The sequence below is a fragment of the Arvicanthis niloticus genome, chromosome 1 (assembly GCF_011762505.2).
Source record: "Arvicanthis niloticus isolate mArvNil1 chromosome 1, mArvNil1.pat.X, whole genome shotgun sequence".
Taxonomy (NCBI): domain Eukaryota; kingdom Metazoa; phylum Chordata; class Mammalia; order Rodentia; family Muridae; genus Arvicanthis; species Arvicanthis niloticus.
In genome coordinates this window covers 88,889,407-88,915,169 of record NC_047658.1, presented here as the reverse complement: position 1 = coordinate 88,915,169, position 25,763 = coordinate 88,889,407, and the positions used below count along the sequence as shown (strand labels likewise).

General features: G+C 44.4%; 1 long non-coding RNA gene and 1 pseudogene across 1 annotated transcript; both read left to right on the top strand.

Moving 5' to 3' along the window:
- The first annotated feature begins 677 nt into the window (after positions 1-677).
- LOC117716923 (small ribosomal subunit protein uS13 pseudogene) lies at positions 678-1,237 on the top strand (annotated as a pseudogene).
- Positions 1,238-7,642: 6,405 nt separating this feature from the next.
- LOC143443875 (uncharacterized) lies at positions 7,643-20,737 on the top strand. The gene is made up of 2 exons (XR_013113202.1): positions 7,643-7,785; positions 18,791-20,737. It is a non-coding gene; the product is annotated as an uncharacterized LOC143443875 (long non-coding RNA).
- The last annotated feature ends 5,026 nt before the right edge of the window (positions 20,738-25,763 follow it).

Below are 25,763 nucleotides of genomic sequence, written 5' to 3'. Positions count from 1 at the left end.
CTATCCAATTCCCAAGTGTGCTGTGTGCCACGAGATATCCAAGTTACCTGCCATGATTAAGCAGATCTCATGAGCAACCCCCATGAGGACACAAGGGACCCATCTAGGCCACTTAAATCATTCTCTCTGGGGGTCAGTTTAAAAAAATCTGTCTCCTAGTGGTTTTAATGATCATGAAAGTCTGTGGCCTAAAGGAAGGAGTGATGAGGGTAAGAAAGCAAGGTGCCAACCATTTATTTAAACTCAATTTGCCTAAAATTAACATGGAGGAAGGCCATGCCCCATCATTTCTATAGAAAAAGCACAGTGGTCCTCTCTTATCTGTGGTTTTACTTTCAGAGAAGGTCCACACACTAAAATTATCAAATGGAACATTTCAGAAATAAACAGTTAATAGTTTTTTACTTTATAACTGTTCTAAGTAGCATAACCAAAATTTTATACCATCTCTCCTCATCCATCCTGATGCACAGTCCACCCCTTTGTTCAGAGTATGCAACTTCCATCTGCTCCCCTCCTCTCCATCACTGAGTACCTATCTCAGTTTTCAGCTGGATATTTGGGACAGCACAGAACACGGGTTTGGGTAACCCTTGTTTTACCCAACAATGTTTAAAAAAGAAACTGTAAAGTGCCTCCTTATGTGAAAGGTAAAAGTATAATAAGATCCATTGAGAATGAGAGACTCTTCCATAGGAGGCCTACATGCCATCGCTTGTGTCGCGGCGGCGGTGTCTCTAGTGATCCCTGAGAAGTTCCAGCACATTTTGTGAGCACTCAACACCAACATCAATGGGCAGCGGAAAATAGCCTTCGCCATCACTGCCATTAAGGGCGTAGGGCAGAGATACGCTCATGTGGTGTTGAGGAAAGTGGACATTGGCCTCACCAAGAGGGCTGGAGAACTCACGGAGGATGAGGTGGAGAGTGTGATCACCATCACGCAGAACCCACGACAGTATAAGATCCCAGGCTGGTTCGTCAACAGACAGAAGGATGTGAAGGATGGGAGGTACGGCCTGGCTCTGGCCGATGGTCTAGACAAGCTGTGTGAGGACCGGAGCTGCTGAAGAACATTTGAGCCCATAGGGGGCTGCGCCACTTTCGGGACCTTCGTGTCCACGGTCAACACACCAAGACCACTGGCCCCAGGAGCCGTACTGTGGGTTGTGGGTGTATCCAAGAAGAAATGAGTCTCTGGGCCTTTGCTGTTAACAAACGGTTTATATACCTATAGACAAAAAGAGAATGAGAGAGAGAGAGAGAGAGAGAGAGAGAGAGAGAGAGAGAGAGAGAGAGGAGAGAGTACTCACACAACCTATTATACAGTTTGAACTGGTCTATTTTATCAGTAGTCACTGTTAGGTTTTATCTTTATAACTTGAGCATGTTGAGAACCTAGGCAGCACTGTTGGAGTGGGTGTTTGGGTCACAGAGAAGCCCCACAGATATGAACATCTTCTCCATTTGCCCAAGGGAAAGTTTAACATATCTTTTTATTTCTCTTGAACATTTGCCAAATTTGTTCCATTTTATTCCTGTAGATTATTTTCTTCTGCCTGCCAAATAGCCTTCCTTGAATGGGTGTGTTTCTTTCAATAAATATTCTCAGACCTGGAGCATTTAGAATAGGATTTCCCAAATCCATCCATTTTGATTATTTTTGTCTCCCTCTTGATTTTTTTTTTTTAATACTGCCATGCCTGAGCGTATTTCATGAGCTATACCAAATTAATATGTTGACAGTGTTCTCTTCTCTCGTGCTTAGGAAAGCACCGGCATTTGACAGCAAGGATGGAGGCAGGAATGGATGGGCTTGGGATTGTATTGAGTTCATTCTATTTTACTTTTTGAGTTATTTAATTTATAAAGTAATTTGGGGATGAGGAGATACACTGATACATATAAAATTATAACCAAGTGTATTTATTACTAAATTATAAAACTTTACAGAAAAGTCTCTAGACAAGCTGGGAGGAAAGCCATTAAGGTATCGGAGCTTTCATTTAAGTCAACAAATATTTGCTGAGCATCTCTCAGGCATAAGAGGGATACAACAAAGGACAGGCCAAGTGGCTCTCTTCTTACAGGGCCCCTTCAGACCAAGGAGAGGGCACACAGTGGTTGTCAGAGCTGTGCTTTTACTGCCGATACGATGCCGTGACTGAGTGACTACTTTACATTCATTCCCTCTCCCAGCCTCAGTTTCCCCATCTTCAGAATGAGGGTGACCATTGTTTACATGGTTGCAGGACAAATGAAGTCAAGTAGGCAGGTGGTGCTTAGGGAGTGGGAGTGATGGCCTTGATGTCAGACTTCTCTGGAGAACAGGGGAATAAAAGACACATCTTTGTGGGAATCAGTAAAAAGGAAAGAGAGCTTGTGTGTTAGGGCAGGGGGATGTTGGTCTTCAGATTAGGATTCTCTAGAGGGAAATAAAAACAGAATAGCTGTATGTGTTACAAATATTTGCATCACAGGGTCACGTATTCCAACATGGTGGTTTCCTGGAAAGGCAGAGAGGCCAGTAGCTACCTTGTCCATGATGGTCCTTTTAGCAATCCCAATCCTGGCCTGAAGCCTAGGGTTCTCTGGAGAGTCACTGATGTTGAGTCCACACTGAAATGCAGAAGAAGCTGGAGTCTGATGTGAGCAGACCACCACCTTGTGTGCCTCACTAGGATGAAGGGGCTGGCAGGAGGCACTCTCTGCCTTCCTCTGACATCCCTCCATCTGGGCCACTCAACCATTGGAAGATGCTGCCCACATCCTGGGCCTGCCTTTTTACCCTAGTCACTGTCCCACCTGCCAATCCTCTCTGAAATGTCCCTCGAAGACATAGAAAGGTACATCTCACCAGTCCTACCTATCTCTTACTTCAGTCAAGCTGACAACCAAGACCAAGAATAACACTCCAGGAAACAGATTGAAAATTACAGAACAGTGAAGACAGATGGCCAAGCCAGGGAACCAAGCCAGGGGATGAGGAGTCTCCACTGGGGATGGCGAAAAGCTGGACTCAGAACTGAGTTGACACCTCAAACAAGAGTGACAGGATGCCAGGGAAGCCTAAGGAGAGGCAGAAGCTTCAGGATGGCAGTGAAAGTGGTCCTCAGGCATCCGTGGGGAGGTGCTTTGGGGGAGGTTTCCTAAGCAAAGCAGCAGAGGCCAACACACCAGGACAGATGTTGATGAAGACACTCCCCTACAATCCCTTTTTCCTGCTGACCTCAGATTCCAGCTTCCACCTTTCTGTAAGGGAGTGGTTATTAAAGGTAGCCTTTAATACACCCTGCACCTTAAGAGGATGCATGGCTCTGTTGCTACTGGTGTGTGGAGAAGCCAAGGGGCACACTGTATCCACAGTGATTGTGTAGGACGGAGACGTTAGCCGCATCTTTCATTATTAAGCCCTTTAGTTACTTAAAGTGAAAATTAGTTTTCAAGAAATGCAGGCTATGGTAGTGCTCCTCTGTAACCCCAGTGGCAGGGTCACAAGTCTCAGGCCAGCCTAGGCTACACAGCCAGACCCTGTCTCAAAACAAAATAAAACAAAATGGTAAAGTTGGAAGAAACAAACAGAAGGTCCCACTGAGGATTACTGTTCTCTCTCTCTCTCTCTCTCTCTCTCTCTCTCTCTCTCTCTCTCTCTCTCTCTCTCTCCTGCTTGCTCAGGTTTTCTACAGAGAATCCAGGCACTGATAGATACTTGCATAACACTCTGTATGAGACCATATGCAGTGGGACATGGTGGAATGACTTCGTTGCTGTGGTAACTGATGACTGCCAGCGGTGCTGTGTCCTTGCTCATCCTGAGTCTTCGTTCATGTCGGGAATTCATTTTCAAACTCTTTTTGCCCAGGATAACTTCATACCATCCTTCAGACAGTAACTCAAGGACACAGTCTTCAGGCAGCCCTCCTTCCTTCCCTCTTTTCACATTATAATCACCTGTTTAAATGGCTTCCACCAGACTGTTGGCATTTATGGATCCCAGCCTACAGGCCAAGTCTATGCTTCTAATCCAGATCAGAAATCATACCGGGGGAATTTTTTTTTTTTTTTTTTTTTTTAGAAACGAAAAGAATTTAATGGTGGCCCAAGAAGCAATGACCGACTCAACCTTTAGGTCTTTAGGTGGCACAATCGAGCAGGCAGAGCAGAGTGGGAATTCCAACACAACACATTTTAGCGCCTTCCGCCTTTGCTATTAAGCAAGTGGCTGGACTTTGTGGCTGAATTGAGAGACTTAGATTTACCAAAATGTGGCGCCACTGAGACCTAAGGAGATTAAGGTATTGGCTTTAGGGTCAGAAGATCCAACTTTAAAACCAGCCTACCTTGTTTACCTGCTGTGGAACTTCCTGTAGCTCACTTCTCTGATCCTCGAGTTTACCAGAGAAATGGGCATTGATAAATAGCACCTACCTCCATCCAGAGATGAAAATGGAAGGTGAGTGGGTATATCCGCGCAGACCAGGATACAAGGGTCTTAGAGGAGACTGCTTGAATCCTCGTTCTACCTGTGCAGCCTGGAGGATGAAGAGGATGCACCCGGAGCCCCACCGCCAGACCTAACATCTTTCGGGTGCACCGAGAGAGGAAACAGGTTTCTCCGGTTTCAAATCTGGTTGGGGCTCCTGAAAGGAGGCCCCTGGGGAGGTATCCTCCCTGCCTTCTGCTGCCTCCCTCCTCCTGTGCTGCAAGGAAAGCTGAGGTTCACAAAGTGGCCCTTTAAATGGTTTTTATAGCGACATAAAAGCGCCAGCGGGCGGCTGGCCTCCTCCGCGGTGACCTCTGAGCTGGTGGTAAATTGCATCTCTTGGCACAGGCGGCTGTGGGCAGCGGCAGGATCAATAGTGCAGCCCTTGACTGGTGGAGGGCAGAGAGTGATGGTGGGGGGAGGGTGAGTCTGGAGATTACCAGAGAAGTTCAGGCCAAGGCCCCAGAGGGGTTTGAGGGACCAAGCCAGGCCATATGAGACTCTTTCATTCCTTGGAGGCTGACAAAGGGAGCTTGCAGCCATGGTTCTCAGGAACTCTGGGGGTACATAGAATGTTCCTGGTTGGAAAAAATGAAAACTGGCTGGAAGAGCTGTTGGAAGGGGGTGCTGCAACCCCAGCCAGAGGCAGTCTTCCCTACTCTCCTTCTGTTCAGGAACCAGGTAGGAGGACTTGCCAAACAGGGGCTGGCATAAGATTTTCCATGCCAGAGCCCACTAACATATGACCCAAACTTTCTTCTAACTGCCATTAAGGGACACTTTTGGGGGAGGGGGCTTGGTTTCTTCATCCATGAATGGAATTATGAGGCCCTTAGGATCCCTTGCTATTCCTTCAGCTTGCAGACATGACTAATTGACACCAGCAATCTTTGGCAGCCAGAGTCTGGGACACTCAGAGAGACTGAGTATATAGTCCTCTATACAGACCAGTCAACATGGCAATTAGGATGAAACCCACACTGTGAGTTTGCTAGCTCCAGTACTTGAAGCTACACCATGAAGAACCACAGTCACTGCACATGAACATGCCTGGCTCTCATCACATTAGAGAAGTGTGTTGCCAGTGTATTTGCAGATAAATAAGTGCATCGTCACAACCATTAGTTAGAGGAAGCTAATGTAAACTGGGACATTTCATCTGCAAAATCAAATGAACAAAACATCTCCAGACATCAACGAACGTGTCTTCCAGGTTAGGAGACAACTCAGATGGAAATCCAAGCTCAAGATTGTACTGATCAGGCAACTGGAGAGTGTGAGTAAGTTTTCTAGAAAGTTCCAAAACTAAGCCATAAGAAGTTGGTCCATGGTGTTGATGAGAATAGGGTGGTTTACATGAGTTTCTCATTGTGAAGACTGAGGTGATAAACATAATGTATGAAGGTGACATAGGTGGCCTTGCATGATGGGGACATAGGTGGCATTGACTTCTACTTTGCATAGTCGGGAGGGGTCTTTTGTGATCTGTAGATTTCTTTAGGATAGGGAGGATGTCTAAACCATACTAGACCCCTTCCTTTCTATTATTTCAACTCTAATATTCTGCTTTCAGCATGACCTGCCGTCACCACTACCAGACCACACCCTGGTTTGAATGTTGGTTGCTCAGCATTCATGTTTTAGGTATCAATCGCCAAAGCGTTCGTGGCATTCAGATGTGAGGGTCTGTGAAAGAAAATTAGATAAAGCCATGGAGACGGATGTCCCATGATGTCATCAGTTGCTTTTTATGAAGAGGAAGATCCAAGATGGCAAGCTTGCTTGGTCTGACCAATGGATGTTTTCCACTGTGTTCTGATAAAATAAGAGGGCATTTGCTGGACACCAAGGTCAGACTTCTTAGTCTCTAGAACTCAGGGCCAAATAAACCTCCATTCTTTATGTTACCCTGTCCGTAGTAGTCAGGTATAGTCAAAAAAGACAAACTAAGACAGCTATGTCTACTTCTCTGTCTCTGATGCCCATGCCTGGTCTCTTCTACCAGCCTCCCTAAGGCCTGGCTACCTGCTCATCTCTCTACTCACACTTGATTTGTGCACCCGAAGAGAGCTTTTGGGGATGAGTCATATTACTTTGGGTTAAGACTCTCTCTTTAGCTTTGGACAGGAGTGTCTGCCATGAGATGCTCTGAAGGGTTTGGCCTGCTTGGGTCACATTGAGACTCCTGCTATCCTGTCCCAGAACTTACAGTGTGCTGTATGTCACTCTGCTCCTCACCAAGCACAGTCCCTTTTGCTGCCCAGTCTTGGGAATGATCTCCTGTCACTGGCATTATTGTTTCAAGTCACCTCACTAGAGAGACCCCCACTGACCAACCTATGTGAAATAAGGATCCCTGTCACCCCCTGCCTCCTTATTCTGTTTTCTTCTCGTTCTGTGACTAATTTATCTGCTTGTGTGTCCATTCATCTATGTATACCACCTCTTCTAGTTTGTTTACACATTGTAATAAACTCCATGGCCAAAAAACAATTTAGGGGAAGAAAGGGTTAATCTCACCTTACAGGTTACATTCCTTCAATGGAGAGAAGCAGAGAAAGAAGCTTAAAGGAGAAACCATGGAGGAACACCATGCACTGTCTTGCTCCTTATGACTTGCTCAGCTGCCTTTCTTACATTACCTACTACCACCATCCAGAGGTGGCACCACCCATCATGGGATGGACTCTCCCACATCAGTCATTGATAAAAGAAAAATGCTACGGTTCTTCAGGTGAGGCTCCTCCTCCTAAGTGGATCTAGTTTGTGTCGAATTGACAGAAACTAACTAGTTCATCCCCAGAGTATTTTCCCATAAGACACTTTGGCTTTCTCCTTCACTGCTACGTCCTTTGAGCCCAGGATAGTGCCCATCATAAACATTAAAAAATTACCAATTAAATATGTGTTGAGGTCTTATTTTGGGTGATCCTTGAAATCCATGATTAAAAAAAAGTGTCAGAAATCAGTGACAAGACAAAGCCAATCCATAGGCACCCTGCCTAGCATCCCCCCCGCACCCCCGCACCCCCCCCAAGGCTTGGCGAAAACAGAGTGCTGGCATTCTGAGTATGTGGGCGTGGAGGAGTTCCTGAAAGGACAGGCTGTCTGTGTAGGCAGAGTGGAGAGTCAGCATTTCTTAAATACTACAGACTGGTCAGTTTTTGCATTTCCTTCTTCTCAGGCATGCAGGTGGTCAACTTGGAATTTGGTTGCCTTGGGAGATAAATGTGTTGGGGCCGAAGGCAGAAGAATTTCCTGAGATTTCTCAAATGATTGTTGAAAACTTTCCAGCATTGAGGGTAAGTTCATAGAAGGAATCTTAGAAGACTCAGAAAGAAAGGGAGGTGACTTCTCTTAGACCAGGTAAAAAATGTCTGCTGAGTTAAATATGGCACAGGAGAGATACCAGTAAACTCCCATAGCAGTGTAGGGGAAGAAAGACCCCACACCGGGAAATGGGTGCACAGTATATCCATGTGTGGCGATGCAATATTTGGAAAATATTTCTTGCATTCTAAGAGGCTGGGACTTCTGGTAGACCTCACAGCCTGAGTTAACAATACATCCCGAGGTCATTTAAGACTTAAGTCTCTCCAATGAGTACTCAGACCATTTGTTTAACCCTCCTCTGAGAGAGCTTACTGGCCTTTGATTTCCCATGGAGTCAGCTTTTACAACCTAAGCTACTGCGTAGCTGAAATCTTACGTACTCTGCCAGAATAATGCAGGTGGGTCATTAGCTGAAAGCAGCAAATACAGAAGTCAGAAGCAACTTCGCAAAATCTATCATAAAGGTCGAAAGCACCCATTTATGGATATTGGTTGATAAACAGTGATGCTTGTTGTCTGGGTCTGTTGGGGTTAGTCAGTGACTTCATCCCTTGTAAAATTCTGTCAAGTAGCCTGTTCTTTCTCCATATGATACTTTCTATGCTGCTCAATAAATACAGAGTGAAACCCTTTGTTAGGGACCAGACGAAAGTCACACCATTCACAGACACAATGTGACAGACACAGAGACACAAATAGACAAAGACAGACACACACAGAAACAGACACAGTCTACACATAGACATGCACAGAAAGACACACATAGACACATATGGATAGACACGGATACAGAGACAGGCAGAGATTCAGACTCATACAACAGGCAGAGGATGGGAGACACCAAGAGTGTGAAGTAGAGGATTCAAATCTAGACTTTCTGTTAAATGATTCCAAGAGGGAGTGCTTTTATTTCTTTCCTTAATGTGACCCCAATGCATTGTGGGTAACTTGGAGCTTACCACTAATGCACATCTGTAGATACAAAGCCACAGACACCTGGATTCCAGTCTCATTTGTGTCCCATACTTTGGGGAAAGTGGCAGACAGAACCCATAGCTAAGACAGATGAAACCAACTCTCAGGAATAATTGTTACCAAAGAACCTGTGCTCTGTGACTCAGCATCCTCCATGAGATCCCATAAAGCAGAGCTGAGGGGTGCCCTGAGAAACGGGAGTCATGCTGAGTGGTGGGGCTCAGGAGGAGGACTAGCAGATGTGTCTACAACAGCCCTCCTGGCTTTGGGACACGGAGCCACTCTGTATAGTGTTAGTGGGTTGAGGATCCAGGGACATCACAACAGTTTCTGGTTGGACAAGGAGATGGGTCTGTTTCTGGGAACCTTGGCTGTCAGGGTGTCCTTGAGGCACTCTGCAGATGTTGCTTCCTCCAGACTTCCATATTCATTTTAAAGAACCATCAGCCCCTGCCTAGTGATATCATAGGCGTCACCACACCTTTTTATGTAAATACTGTTTGATAAAATGAGGTGCGGGCCTGCTGTTGCAAGGAACACTTAGCTGTTAAACACTTTTTCTTTCCACTCCATTGACTTTCTCTATTTATAGCTATTCCAGCAGAGCGGTCTATGTCACATTCATTTCCCGCCAGCTGCTGCTCTCCTCATCTTAGTGTGGAATTGAGACCTAGCCGTACCTGCCCGGGCACCTGTTCCCCCTGGCATTGCCCTCTGGGCCAGCACTCGATAGTGAAAATGCAGGGGAAGTCTCTTGTCTTTTGCATCCTGGAGGTGGTCCTGAGTAGACAGTAGCCGTTCCATGATCTGGGTTTACCTGGTTAGAGGTAATACGTGGTGTGAACAGAGAGGAGAGAGTTTAAAATTCTGAAGAGGTGTGGAAATTACGAGCCATGTAAATACTGTAATGAGGGTGGGGACAGATTAATATTAACACCAATATTAATAGTGATAGTAATGCTGGTAGTTAATCTTTATTGAGTTCCTTCTAATGCTCTGAGCAAAGCATTAAAATCTTAAATGCATTATGCATTAACCTCATCCCAGCCCCACTGGGTAGGCTTTGAGTGGGCAGTATTGATCCAATGGGACTGTGCTCAGAGGAGGAGTAAGATTGTGGCTGGTAAGTAAAAAGTAAAATGAATTATGTGAGTGACTCAGGAGAAACCACCAGCTACATCTTTTCTGTACAAAGACAAAATGAGAAAAAGGGCAGGTAAGACTGAGGGGTGTTTTCTGTTCGATGAATCCCTGAGAGTAGATTTCTAAGCAGTACAACTGATGTCTAAGTAAAGGCTGAATCTGCATAAACACCACTTCTGGTTGCCCCAGTAACAGGACCCTTAGTTTAGGACAATAATATTATAATTGGAAAATGCAAATGAAGCAAACAGTAATGAGAGGAGTTTTGTGTGGCCTAGTTAGCACTGCCTTGGGGGAAAGTAGACAGTAGATGAGGGCAGAAGGGAAAATGTTTGTGTTCTGCTTTAGTTACCATGAGAGAGCTAGGCATGGCGTGTACATCCAGCTTCTCCCACAGGGTTGAGCAAAAATGGAATGGATAATAAATCATGCCCTCGTTGTCCACACTTCCTTGCCCTTTCCCCTACAGCTATAGCCACATGGGAAAGGATGAAGGACTGTCTTTCTGGTGATCAGTGTCTGTGACTTTGGCTTTGGTCACCGGGGTCCAGGCCTGCCTGGGATCTGAGATGGACAGCGATGACATCAATCTGCTGTTTTCTCTTTCTTCCTGTCCTGTGAACAGCAGATGGTTGGGCATGCCTTAAAGGAGTCATGGGAGCAGGATGGGAGCCAGGAAATCTTACTCTTGACACAACTTTAAAGACAAGGAAACGGAGGTTCAGAGAGGCTAAGTAACATATGTGGGGTTAGACTTTAAACGTTTGGTGCTAGTGTAAGTGGGTCATTCACTCCTGCTCTCATCCAGCTGTTAAAGACTAATGAGACTTAATGAGGACAAGGAATGCATGCTAGATTGATGTCTGTCACTTAGCTTTATATCGCCATGTCCAAAACAACCAACAGAAGCAACTTAAAGGAGGCTGGCAGCTTTCAGGGTAGGAGATCAGAAAAGAGGATTCCAAGAAAGGTGTTGAGTTGAATTGACCTTCAGGTAAAATGCCCCTCACTCCTGTGGACAGCAGTATACTGCAAGAGGCTTCATAGTCTCGAAGTCAAAGCAAAATATCTACTCTCAGGTTTCTGAGGGGGAGGGAGGGCCTGCACTTTGAAGATGCAGGCTTTGTTACTTGTGACCTATGCTATACGACCAGTCAGGGTGCCTGTGATTGCTGAGTGGTACCAGGAAAGACTTGTTTGGGCTGAGACTTGCAGAGTGTTGGTCTGGCAGGATGGAGGGAGAGGAAGACATGCTGAAACTGCTCGGGTCCTGGCAGTGGGAATGTGTGTGGAAGCCTCTCACATCACAGAGGACCAGAAAGTACAGCAAAAACCTAGGGAAAAGTGCAACCTTCAGAGGCTTGTCTCTAGAGTCCTCCTTTTATCAGCTCCATCCAGCCTCCTAATGGTTCTACAGCCTCTCAATACAACCTGTGGGGGCCATTTCAAATTTAAATCACAAGAATTTCCCCCAAATGTAACAAGTTCTTTCCCTTCTCTGATGTTTCTCTTCTGTGATGTGACCATCAAGATTCTCACACCCACCCCCGCACCCCCATTAAGAGGCAGAATTTGTGTTCCCAGTCTTTGGAACTAGGCTGGCTGTGTATTTGACATGACATGGTATCATGATGGTTTATTTCTTAGTTAGGGTTTTATTGCTGTGAAGAGACACCATGACCATGGCAACTCTTATAAGGGACAACATTGGGTCTAGCTTATAGTTTCAGAGGTTCAGTCCATTACCATCATGGAGGGAAGTATAGCAGCAGGTAGACAAAGATGGTGCTGCAGAAGGAGCCAAGAATTCTACATCTTGATCTGACAACTACCAGGAGAGACTGAATTCTCCATTGGGTGGAGCTTGAGCATAGGACCTCAAAGTCCACCCCAACACTGACACACTTCTTCCAAGAGGGCCACACCTCCTAACAGTGCCACTCCCTGTGGGCCAAGCATTCAAACACATGACTCTATTGGGGGTCAAAACCTATTCAAACCACCACAATTCATCATTTGTGAGTCCAGGCCTTAGGGACTTTGGTGGGATGTGCCCTTTTTCTTGAAACCCTGAGCCCAGGCTAGTCTGATGGAGCTGGAGGAAATATCTGGAGGTGACACAGGTCACAGGCTGGAGAATGAGATGCCTGAAAAAGTAGTTCCTAGGACTGGGGCCCACTTTATACACAGAAATCAGCAGAGAGCAGTCAAGACAAACAGAACAGTCTCGCCACCCCAGGAACTTAGGGAAATAAGAAATGTTTGCTTTGCATATGATCTTAATCACCTTTTTGTTGCTGTGATAAAATACTCTGAAGAAAACAACTTAAAGGAGAGAGGTTTAGTTGGATTTACAGTTCCCGGGGGATTCATTCCTCGAGAGTAGAGCAGGTAAATGGACACATTGCATCTACATGCTAGAATCAGGAGTCAACAGGAAGAGGGACTGTGATTTACAGTTTTACGGCCTACCCCTGCAGTAACTCACTTCCTCCAGCTTTGCCTCTTAGATCCCACAACCTTCCCAAATAGTGCCACAGGTTGTCAAACATATGAGACTATTTGGGGACATTTCACATTCAAAATACTTGGGTACCAATGGTATTTTGTGATGGCTGTTACCTAGCATTTTGATAGCCCAAAGTAGGTCATCCAAAAGGCCATGGGTACTCTGTAGCAGAAAGATGCACAGTAGAATACACAGCTGATTTGGCAGGTCGCATGTGCTTTCAGAAGCTGAATCCCTGTGGGGACTGTGGGGACATTGAGGGTTAGGATGAAAATCTGAAACACCTCAGAGGTTCATGTTTTGAAGACTTTCCCCCTGCTGATGGTTCTATTTTCAGAGGTTCTGGAAACTTTGGGGGATGGGAGGGCTGGAGGAGTAGATCAGTGAAAGGAAGTCCTTGGGGTATAAGTCTCCATGGCTTCCTATTCCTTTCTCAGCAACTTTCCCTCCATCATGTGAACTGCTTTCTATTCTGACACTTCATCCTTCCCAGCATGATGGACTGAAACTATGAGCCAGGAGAAATCCTTCCTCTCTTAATTGGCCCATGTCAGGTGTATGGATCCTAAAGATAAAAACCTAATACACTGATGAATAGTAAAACAGGTATCAATCTAATACCAAGACATTATTCATGGAGAAAAGAAAAAGACACTAACATTGAGTTGGTCCCTATAGAGGGCAGGTGTGGGCTTGGGGAAAATCACACAGCTGAGAAGTGGTGGAGGATTCTTACTCAGGCCTGATGGATTCCAGTATCACTCTCTTCTTACCCTGTGATTTTACACTTGTCTGGATTAGTTACATTTTTACCTTACAGTGATAAAATACCCAATGGAAGTATCTCAAGGAAGGAAGCATTTATTTTGGCTCACAGTCTGAGGGTGCAGTCCACCATGGCAAGGAAGTCACGGCAGTATGATTGTGAGGCAGCTGATCACACTGCATCTAAGTCAAGAAGCCAGAAGAGATAGATGCTAGTACCCAGTTTACTTTCTCTTTCTTATTCCATCTTGAACCCCAGCTGGAACAGTGCTACCCACATTTAGGGTGGGCCTTCCCTCTTAGATGAATCTAGTCTAGAAACTCTCCCATTGATATGACCAGAGGTTTGATTCTAGAGCTTGCCATTTTGACAGCTGATCATGTGTTATGCTGGCTTCTGTGTTGTGTATGGGATTCCCTAGGTGAGTTGAAGACAGCTTTTGCCCACAGAGAACTGGAAGTCCATGTGACCTAACGTGCAGTGCTGTGTGGTAAGTTTGTTTGCAGTATAACATCCTCTCTGAAGAGACAGTTCTGGATCCTAATGATGATTAATGACCAATTGTTTCTAGTGACTCCCCTTGAAGTGGCCTTAGCTTTAAGGCAAATGAGTTTATGGCCACCTTTCCATTGAGTTCCGGGCATGGCTGTGTTCTAGAGTTATAATTGGGGTGCAATTTAGTGAGGACTGCACAGCCTCAGCAATGTTGGTTCCTTGTCTGTTTTTGGATTAGGCAAGGATCACACTCGGTGCTCTACCTCATTAGCCTCAGCACTGGGCTTTAGGCACCAGGACCTTGGCCAAGCTTGCATCCGAGCTGGATAAGGCAGATGGACTCAGAGCCACAGCGATATAGTGTTGCCTTGGCCAACTGCTCCATGTCTATTCTTTATTTTGCATAGTCAGCCTCTGAGCTTTCATCTGGGATTCAGGACTGAAAATAGAATAGCATCCTTTGTATGATTCCTCACCTGTTTTCTACTTCCCAAAGTAACATGTGCACTTGGAGAGTACTGTGTTATTTCAGGGTCCTAGTGTCTAAAAAATCTGAAGACAGATTTCGAGTATACAAACCAAGCAAGTTCTTTCTAGGGCTCATGGCTGCTGGGTCAATGGAGGCAGGTACACTTCAGTAATTCTTTGAATTTGAATGGCTCCTAACAGAGTCCTATATTAGGCGTTTGTTTGCACTTAGAGTTACTGTTTGGAGAAGTTGTAGAACCCTTAGAGAGCCCAGCCTAGCTGGACCAAATAGGTCACTGGAACAGGGATTTGAAGGTTATAACTGCCGCTGCTTCTGGTTCAACTTTGCTCCAGGAGCAACCTCTGCTGCACAGTCTATTGCCATGAATGCTGTCCCAATGTCCCCAAGGAGATGTGCAGAATTCCCTGAAACAGTGAGCCAAAATAAAGACTTTTCTCCCCTAGTTGTTTCTGTAGGGTATTTTGGTCACATTGACATAAAAGTAACTTGTCTGGTTAGTTTTATTGTTAACTTACCATAACCTTGAGTCGTCAAGAAAGAAGGAGTTTTAATTGAAATTTTTCTTGATGATATTGGCTTGTAGCCATGCCTGTGAAAGACTATCTCGATTGATGATTGATGTGGAAGTGCCCAGCCACCATCCCTAGGCAAGTGGCCTGAGCTATATAAAAAAGATAGTTGAGCATTAGCCAGAGAGCGAGTCAGTAAGCATTGTATCTTCATGGTTCCTATCCCCAGGTTCCTGCTTTAAGTTCCTTCCTTGACTTCCCTCAATGACAGATTGTTACCTGCAAGTGTAAGCTAAACAAACCCTTTCCTCTCATAATTTGATTTTCATCGGCATGCTTTATCACCATGACAGAAAAGCAAGTTACAACAGTAATTAATGCAATTATCATTGGAATAAGCCAGAGGCTATTAGGCCACGGGTGTATAGGCTCAGCACAGTTTGCAAAGCCAACTGGACAAATTCAGGGACCAATTGCTCTTTGTCAGAGTTTAATTTGGGGGGCTATTCCCAAACAGAAAAGTTGGTATGTACTCTGTATTTTGTGTGTGTATATGTTTGTAGGTGCATGTGTATGTGCAGGTGGAGGTCAGAGGACAACCTCAAATGTCATCCTCAGGAACACCACCAATCTCCACTTGAGCAGGGTATCTCATTGGCCTGGAGCTCACCAATTAGGGTAGACCAGTTGGCCAGAAAGCCCTGAGGATCTTCTTGTTTCTACTGTCTACCACTGGGATTACAGGTGCATGTCATAAGGCTCAGCATTTGTGTGCAGGTTCTGGGGATCAATCTGAGGTTCTCTTGCTTGCAAGACAAGCACTTTTCCCACCTGAGCCACCATCTCTCCAGCCCAGTACTTACCCTACTTTTTCAGGATCCAGACCAGCGACTAGCTGTATACTTATACACAATGAAAAACCCATAGGACCGGAAACCTGTATATGAAGCAAATTTCAAGATTCTGGGCCAGAAAAAAACAATGCTGACAGAGTGAAGCCACAGCTGGAAGCCATACCAAGGAAAGATACAGGAGCAGGGAGATGGGAAATTTAATAATCACATTAAAAAATTAAACACTAGGCCCCAGTGGTTGTCCCTTTCCATCCGCTGAGATTCACAACACTTGACATCCAATTATAATTGTGGGTTCCTATAAAACAGCCCATTAACTACAACCATAAATTATTATTGCTTATGTGGAGTGGGCTGCTGGCTTAGTAGCTGATAGTGAGTATTATGGAAATTATTAACGAGCAACAATGTCTCTTGGAGCCTTGTTGCTCTGGAGAGGATGTCCAGAGCCTGGGGGAGTGGAGACAGCTGCTCTGGAGTTGGGCCTATGTATTCTGCTTTGGGTTACAACTTCCTTTGCATGTGGTGGTGGGAATTCCTTTCTCACTGCTCCTCAGATTTCCTACCTAGTTGTTTTGCAGAGCTGGAGTTGAGAGAGTGGTGGTGTTATTTGCTTATGCCTGCTCATATACATGCAGCCACAGTTCAGCAGTATGGGTTGCTCACACTTGCTGAGTCAGTTGCACATCCCTGAAAAAACCTGTAATTTCTCAGTATTCTCATTTCCTCTTCATATCTCATGGGGGTGGAGTTTATAAGTGAGAAACTGAGGCACAGAGAGGTTATTGGTAACTTAGCTATGGCCAGAGGACTAAGAAATGGCAGTCTTACTTTAAACCCAGGCACTCTGACTTAGGGTTGGTATCCATCTTCCTGAACCACCTAACAACACACACAGACTCTTTCACACATGCCAGTGTACACATTTGAATAGTGAGATAGTCACAAATCAACTTCAAACTCTCTCTAAGAACAGCCCCTCTAACACCACACTGTTGGCTGTTTATAGATCCATAGGTTGAGACCTCAACACACAAACACTCATGCATGCTCACATGCACACATGCACATTTGTGCACAGAGGTGCGTTGACATAGACAGGAGCACACACGCACATACTCATTGTGCCTTTCTTGTCAACTGCTTCTGACTATATGGAGAAATCAATACTGAATCTCTCTCTCTTTCTGTCTTTCTCTCTCTCTCTCTCTCTCTCTATATATATATATATATATATATATATACACATATATATACATGTGTGTGTGTTTGTGTATGTGTATATATATGTTTGTGTATCTCCTGTGTTAACCATACCTGGGACAATATTTCTTTATTGTTCTCTTTTTATAAGTGCAGTATATTTTCAAGCCTTGAGAAAACACAGGCTAGAAGTAATAACAAACAGGTCCCCTCCCCTTTTCCTTGGCTTATGTTTCAGAAGGATCTTTTAGCACGTGTGCCTGTGTGCACACAAGCACACACACACACACACACACACACACACACACACTATATAATATATGTGTAAATATTTAAAAAAGAATTCCCTGTTAGAAGAGCTTTTTTCTCTGTTCAGCAGGCTGTATTGGCAGCTCTCCTTCTCCAGTGCTCTTTCTTGTTTCCTGGAACCTTATCTTTCAGAGGACTTGCTCCCCCTGGTGCAGTGCACAGGGTTTCTATCAGTCTGATCCAGTCAGCTTTACAGCCTCCCAGAATTTTTCAGCCTCAGGTTCATTGCCAATATTGTTCTCTGTTCCCCAGGGTCACAGAAGAGTTTTGCTTTTTATCCTTTGAGTAGCACTGGGAGACTTACCCCTTGGAGGTAAAGTGTGCAGGCTAGACTTACCCCCCTGGAAAGCAGAAGTTGTCTGTTGCTTTTGAAAATATTTGGCAATATTTTTTCACAGCAAAGAGAATATGTTATAGCTGGGTATGCTGGCCATGCCTGTAATCTCAGTACTCGAGAGGCTGAGGGTGGAGGGTCGGGAACTCAAGGCCAGACTGGGTTATGTAGGATGACCTCAAAGCAAAACAAACACAAAGATGGAACCATCAACTTCTTAAGAAACACCTGGCCACATCTAATATGCTTTAGAAGTCTGTGAGGCAGGAGCTGAAGAAGTGGAGGCAGAGAGCCCATGTCCATCAAACACACAGCTAAAAAGATGACAGAAACAAACTTTGAAATCTGCAACCAAAGTTCAGTTATTGAAACACAAAGCCAGTCCTTTTAAACACAATTTACATCTTGTCTTGACCCAAAATAGTTCTTGTTCTTCCTCTTCCTTTCCTTCCCTCCCTCCCTCTCTCATCCCTTCCTGCTTGCTTGCTTCCTTCCTTTCTTCCCTTTCTCCCTTCTTCCTTCTTTTCCCTTCCTTCCTTCCTTTTCTTTTTTTTTCAACATGGTCCCTTTCTGTAGCCTGGGTTGACCATACCTTGGGCACTATTTCTTAATTGTTCTATTTTTATAAGTGCAGTATATTTTCAAGCCCTGAGAAAACACAGGCTAGAAGTAATAGCAAACAGGTCCCTTACCCCTTTTCCTTGGCTTGTGTTTCAGAAGGATCTTTTAGCACAGTGTCTTCTACCTTTGAGCACAGCATCTTCTTAAAGTTCCAGGTAGACAACTAGACACTGGGGGGGGGGGTATAGATGGTGCCAGCCCTTATTAGACTGTGCCATCTCTTATTAGACTGTGCCAGCCCTTATTGGACCTTTCTGTCCTAGGACTGATGTGATGGGAGACTTGTATTTTTGTTGTTTTCTTTTTCTGGATCAGGGTTTTGTTTGCCTGTGAAGAGTAGGAAGTGCATTTCCAGAGAGTCAGCATTGCCCACAGAAGTTTCCTGCCAGGCCAAGCAATTTCCTTTCTGGGTTTATTTCTGCAGCAGATGTTACTGGGGTGCAGACCTTCTCCTAGTGTCCTCATTAAAAGTTCCTTACAGACATGCCTTGTCTGGGCCCAACACATTGTCTGATGGAGTTGCAGGCCCAATCCGCTGTGGGCCAGGGTTAATGCTGACCATGGTGCCATCCTGTGAGTGAGGGGCTGATGGTTTGAAAGAAAATAGCCCTCATAGGCTCACAGGGAGTGGCACTATTAGGAAGTGTGGCCTTACTGAGTAGGTGTGGCCTTATTAAAGGAAGAGTGCCACTGTGGGTGGGCCTTGAGGTTACGGAAGCTCAAGCCTGGACTAGTGTGTCTCACTTTATTTTTCTGCTACCTGCAGATCCAGATATAGAATTCTCAGCTCCGTCTCCAGCACCATGTCAGTCTGTGTGTCACCATGCTTCTTGACATGAATATAATGGACTAAACTGTGAGGAGCCGCATTCGCCATTAAAAGATGGCGCAGGCTTCTGCTTCCTGGTTCTTCACGGAAGCTTTACTTGAGAATGCGCCTGCGCATGGCGCGAAAACCGAGTATGACAATTGGATGAAAGATTTGAGCCAATGAGGGATCTGCACGTCTCCCAAAGCTCTATTTAAGCAGCAGGCTTTCTGAGCTCGGCATCCTTCCCTCCACCTCACCATCCTGAGAGCTGTTCAATAAATGCTGTCAGAAGAATCCTGAGTGTGGCGTGCTCCTTATTGGCGAGGCAGCGCACGACAAGTGGTGCCGAGACCCGGGATGAAGCCGAACATCTCGGGGTTTTGACCAGTCACGAAGGACCCTGTTGGCTCGCAGAGGATTCAGAACTGACGGCTCGGAGAGTCTAGAAGGAACTCCAGGAAGCGGGATACAGTGGAAGACACCCTGCGCTGGAGAACCAGTGGACTGACAGAGACTCAACGTTAGAGCTCCAGTAAGCGGGATACAGTGGAAGACACCCTGCGCTGGAGAACCAGTCGACTGACGGAGCTGGCTGAATTCGGAAGTGAAACAAAGGTGATTGTATAGTAACAAAAATGGGGCAAGAAATAAGTGAGTAAAAACAGATGAAAAAGGCTTTAAAGACGAGAAGAATAAGTAGAAGGCTGCTCTAGACAGAGAGCTAAGCAGAATGATAATGTTAATAGATTTAACTTTCAAAATGGGTGTGATTCTGAGTTGTATAATATTTTTCTGGATAAAAACTCAATGTAAAGGTTTTTCTGGTTACTGGCTTAAGGAAAGGTTAATTTGGAAAAAAAGGTTTTTCTATGAGCTTTCTGATGAGGTCATTAAGGTAGTAGTTATGTCTTCCAGAATTATATGGATCAGACATGACAGAGGTAGGCCTCCAGAACACTAGATTTCAGAGAATCAAAATAATTATCTTGATACTAAACCTTGTTTTGAGATTTGTATATTGCAGAATACACAGCTTTGGAGAATAAATCTTATCACCTGCATGTTCACTGATGCCCTGGACTTCCAGCTGGATGCAGTTAAGACAGACTTCAGATGCTTATCAATTTACCCTTCCCCTCATTCCTCTTCTAAAAGTCAACGCCCATGTTCAGCTTGAAGAAATTAATGAAGAGTCGGCGCCCCAATTCCCTGGACTTGGGGACTGAGGTGGGGGTAGGGTTATTTGGCTGCATGATCTTTGGGGGAGTGCTGCTTACCCTCTGGTTGCTCTGCAAATTCAAACAACAACATCAAAAGGATAAGGTGGTGCTTGCCGTGGAGCAGGGAACATCCCCTCAAGCCTGGCTTGCCGTGGAGCAGGGAACATCCCCTCAAGCCTGGTTGAATCTGCTTAAACAATGAGACACCATCACTTAACAGGATATCCTGAGGGCTCGTGTTCCCATTGCACCAGGTATCCTAGTGGTGGTCCTCCACACTTCCCGGGGCTCAGGTTCCCATTGCACAGGATAAAAGGTGTGGAGGGTCTCGTACTGTTTAACTGCCTTGAACGCCTATCGGTAGAACGGTGGGCTAGATCGGCAACCTAACAGCCCTCGATTGTTGTTGCAGTTTAATAAGGAAGGGGGAGATGTGAGGAGCCACATTCGCCATTAAAAGATGGCGCAGGCTTCTGCTTCCTGGTTCTTCACGGAAGCTTTACTTGAGAATGCGCCTGCGCATGGCGCGAAAACCGAGTATGACAATTGGATGAAAGATTTGAGCCAATGAGGGATCTGCACGTCTCCCAAAGCTCTATTTAAGCAGCGAGCTTTCTGAGCTCGTCGTCCTTCCCTCCACCTCACCATCCTGAGAGCTGTTCAATAAATGCTGTCAGAAGAATTCTGAGTGTGGCGTGCTCCTTATCGGTGAGGTAGCGCCGCGCGACACTAAACCTCTGAACTGTAATCCACCCCTAATTAATTGTTCTTTGTGTATAAGAGTCTCTATGGTCATGGTGTCTTTTCACAGCATTAGAAACTGTCCCCACAGTCTCATGTGTTTGAGCAATGTCCCCAAGCTAATGGTGCTCCTTTGGAAGGTTGTGAAGTCTTAGAGGTAGAGCTTTGCTGGAGGAATTTGGTCTGATGGGGGGCACTGGGGCCCCATTTCCTGTTCACTCTCCTCCCTGACTGAAGATGCAATGTAACCAGTTACTACATGTTTCTTCCCTATGGTAATGGAGTTTGTGACCTAAAAACATGAGACAAAATCAGCTCCTCCTTCTCCCTTAAGTTGCTTCTTATCATATGATTGATCAGAACAACAAGAGAAATAATTAATAACCCTTCCCCACCCATGTGAGTGTCTAAAACGAATGTCGTTAGCCTCAGTGTGTTGCTGGCTGTTTTCCCTGCCTCCGGATACTGATGAGGGTCTCTCTCTTCCTATCCATTTCCATCGTCATTTTGGAGACTGACTCAATTGGAATTTATGAAGAAAGAAGAATTAACAGCATGAACTAAATGACGATAATAAAAATGCAAATTTAAATTCCGCTCTTACCAGGAAAAAGAACGAGGGGACGACAAAAGCTCAGAGGTGTATCTGGGCAGTAGGATTACAAGTGATTTTTATTCTCCGCAGTTTTTCTTATCTTAATTGGAGATCCATTACTTTTACCTTATATTTTTTATATTTTCATATCAAAATGTCAAGCATGTAGAAAATAATGTAACAGATATCCATGTACCTATTATAAAAACTTAACACATGTTAACATTTACCTTATTTGATGATAGATCTATTTTTTAAGGGCACCAATTCCTTTTATAATCAAAGACTTACAGGTTTAACTACTTCTAGAAATAGTTCCTTTTTTTTTTTTTAACAGAGAGAAACCTGGAAAACCTGGCACTGGATTGTCAGAGTGACCGTATCTCTTTAGATATGGTCTAAAGATATGGTCAACCTCTGCTGTTGATATGCACATCAATAAGGAAGTCTGAGGTGCATTCACAGGTTCAGTGACTAGGCATGCCTCCATGGGAGCACAGGCCTGTGTCTGTCTGCAGACTGGCTTCCCTCGGTAGTATTTTGGAACTGCGTGGGGCTTCTCCCACTACAACATGATCAAGTTCAGGTTCTGATTAAGCAGGATTGGCGTGGGCCTGGGGTCTGCATTTCAACAAGTTCTTAGGTGATGGAGAGTTGGTACCAAGACTACAGAGGACTCTACATTATCTCAGACAGAAGTAGGCCATCCTGGTGGTATATGTCTGTAACCCAGGCACGTTGGTTAAAGTCAATGTTATACTGGATTTAACATTTAAAAATAATATTAGCCTGTTCCTGGAGGAAACGATCAGCTGCTAGAGCCTCTCAGGTTCTGCTCTCAGCTTTGAGTGCTCCAATTATTATCAATTATTGCAATTAACTCTTGGAGTAGAGTATAAAGGGTAAACTCTGCAATCTATTCTCATTAGAAAAAAAAGATAAATGTTTATATCGTCTTTTCCACATCCAGCATATCTGAAATCAGGATGATTCATCCCATTGTTGGTTTGTAAAATGATTTTAGTTGTTGCATTGGTCACATTTTGCACCAGATGTGAATATTTGCTGTGTGTCATAATTAATTTTCATTGCTAACCTGACTGGATTTAGAATTTGAAGGGGTCTTTGAGGTTGTTTCTAGACTCACTCCATGGACTGACAGCCTGGATGGAATGAACAGGAAAGGAGAAGGCTGGTAGGGTACTCTCTCTTTCCCTATTCTCCAAGAAGCACACTGTGAACTGAATGTCTCCAACATGGGGCCCTGCCATGGTAAACCAAGTCCTCTCAAGCCAGGAAGTTGTTAAAACAACTTCCTTCTTCCCTTAATGGTTTGTCTTGGTTTTCTACTTGACTTGATCTGGGATTTAGTAAGACTCATATCTCTGGGAGGGTATTTCCTGGGAGAATAACTGAGGGAGAAAACCGTCTCCCAGAATGAGCAGCATCTTCCTGTGCTGGTCCACATGTGAAGAGTTTTGAGATATTGGATACTGCTTTTGGCAACCCACTTTCACTCTTTGTTCTAAGTGCATCTACTCTGGTGCTGCTACTGCTGCTGTCATCCTTCACAAAAGTCAGAGCCCAGTTTCTTTAACTCCCCAGTGTGAATTGAACCAACATCTCTCCAGCAATCCCTTACCAGTTCTCCTGTAATCCTTAAGGCTGTGAGTGCCATGTTGAACTGCTAGGCATCTATCTATGTTAACTAAGCAGGTATTCAGTTTAAAGTTCTACATCATGCAGATAGCCACTTATGGACTATCCAGCACTCATTGTATAAAATAGTCTGAAACTTCCATTGCAAATGAAATATGTTTATTTTCTTACTCCTGTTGCTCTTGAAAACCTTGAATATTGCTTTGCATTCTTTTCAGTTAAGTGCTCTGGTCTCAAAGAAAATACAAATGAATAAATTTGAAGTATGAGAGATCTGATAAAGTACAATTCTGTGTTTCCAAGTGAATTCTGAGCTAATTGGGGGGAAAGGCACAAGTCTAAAACTGAAAAAAGACTGCAGTTGCACCCTTGTGATGGCTGGCTGAGTTCTGACTTTGTGGATCAGAGTTATTAATGCCTACCCATGGTCTCTCAGCTGGGACCCTGGGAAGCTCCTCTCTGTAAAGTGTGTGTGTCTGAAGAACACACAACACCACACACAGGTCAAGTCTGTGAGGAGAAGGAGTAGGTGGTATTCTGATGGAGGAGGCATTTTTAAGTTGGAGTTGATGGAACCAGTGTTTCCATTTATGATTAAAAGGTGGAGGTTTCATTTCCAATAATCGAGGAATAAGAGAAGTGATGGTCTGAGGACAGAGAGGTCTGGAGAGATGCTGAGTGGCTGAGAGCACTTGCTGCTCTTGTAGAGGATCTGAGCCTAGGTCCCAGCATCTGTATCTCACAGCTCCACCACCTCCTCCAACTCCATCTCTGAGGGACTGGATGCTCTCTTCTGGCCTTTGAGGGTAACTTTACACAAGCACACATACACAGTAAACAAGCATACACACATACATATAAATAAAAGTTAAGGGAATGACTGCATAAATACTATGGATGTGTCAAATTGCAGAAACCATGTTAGAATGACTCAAGTTACTGACACACTGGCCCAGTTAAGATTCCCTGAAATCTCACCTTTACAAACTGAAGATCAGAAGAGTCTCTTTTCTTTAAATTTTTCATTGCGGACAAGAGGACTTAGGTCATTATTTAACTATTGGCCATGATTTTATTCCAGTTCATTCAACAGAATATAGATAGAACAAGATATTTCAGCCCATTGATGTATTATATATAAATTTTGATTTCATATATAAATAATTTATAAATTGAGTCACACTATCTTATTAGTATTGACCCAAGGCTTTTAATTCTCCTTTCTGTCTCTCATCTTACCGAACTCACCAAGAGAGTCTGAGTGTATAGGCTGAAAAATTGGTTTTGTTTTAAGTGACACAAAAAGAGACTGTGCTCTTTACAAACTTGGTCCGATGTTTTAGTAACAGAAAAGGTCCTTCTGCAGTAGCAAGCAGAATTGACTTTCCTTTCACCCATTGTCTGTCAAAGTCACATTTTCAGTATCTAGGCAGCACGAAACAACAAATCCCATTGGCTAAATGTGCCAGGTAGAATTGGCAACATGTGCACGAGGCCCAAACCAAAAACCTGTATCTGGCAGAGAACTCTTGGCATCCAAATGGGAAACATCAAATGACTCCACCCCGAATGTTCATTCTCTTGGTTCCCTGTGGGATCCAAGTTGTCAGTTTCTCCAAAAGGTTAATTGTTAAACATGTGTGATAAAAATAAATTAAAGGTCGCCTCCAAATATGCTTTATAGAAGGGTCACAACCTCTCTTGCCAAGAAAACCCTTCAGAAAAGTCAGGAGTCATTTTACATTTGAACCCTTTTAAAAATCTCCATATTAAAACACTCTTGAAATTATTTTCCTTCAAGCCATGCCTCACTGGCTACACAGTTTGCAGCAATCCGAATCATTGCTAATCTTAGGTGTTTATTTAGGTTGCTTTGTGGACTTTAACAGAAATGGCAGAGCAGTTTAATTCAGTGAAGTCAAAGAAATCGGACCCACATTTGATCCTCATGCTTGGTGAGAGAGTACAAGCGCTGGGCATAAGCAACCTCTTAGACTGTGGTAACGAGAAAGTCATGACTCCATTTCCACAGTTGATCACCACGAGGTCAGTGGTCCCAGTGCCCTGGGGATAGGGACAGGGGACAGACTGGGAGAAAATTCTCGTGGTGCTATCACAAGAGTCATGTCTTTTGACTGAAATAATTATGTTATGAAACATAAACAGATGAAGCTGAAGTTTATTTAGCAAAGAAAACACTTCAAAAGAGAGGCTAGAGTCAATTGCCTAAAAGTTGGGGAGCAGCCAGTGTGCACCACATTGTGGATTTAAAAGAATTTCTTATGGGTACTTAAAAGGTAGGGAGTATACCCCTAGGATAAAGAGAACCTTTCCTCACATCGTGGTGGAACAGCACTTCCTTTCAGCATCTTCTTCCCATGATCCTCTAGAAAGGCCCTCAAAAGAGGAGAAATGTCCACGCCTCACTGTGTGTGATGTTATAGTGGCATCAGGTCTTTGTGGATGTAGTCCTTTTGCTAGTGTGATGCCCTGATACCTCAGTTTCTAATGTAGTGGGAACAATCTAACTTCAGCTTTAAAGAGGTTTAACCACAAAGGGGCATCTGATCTCCAGGGGACAAAGCTTCAAGGAGCAGCTGCTGTTCCCTTAGTTACCTCAGATCTAACACCTTGCCTACATCAACACCACCAGGCAGGTATTTGAACAGAGAGGTGTCCAGAAAACACCAAGGCAGAGAGTTTCTTGTTGCAA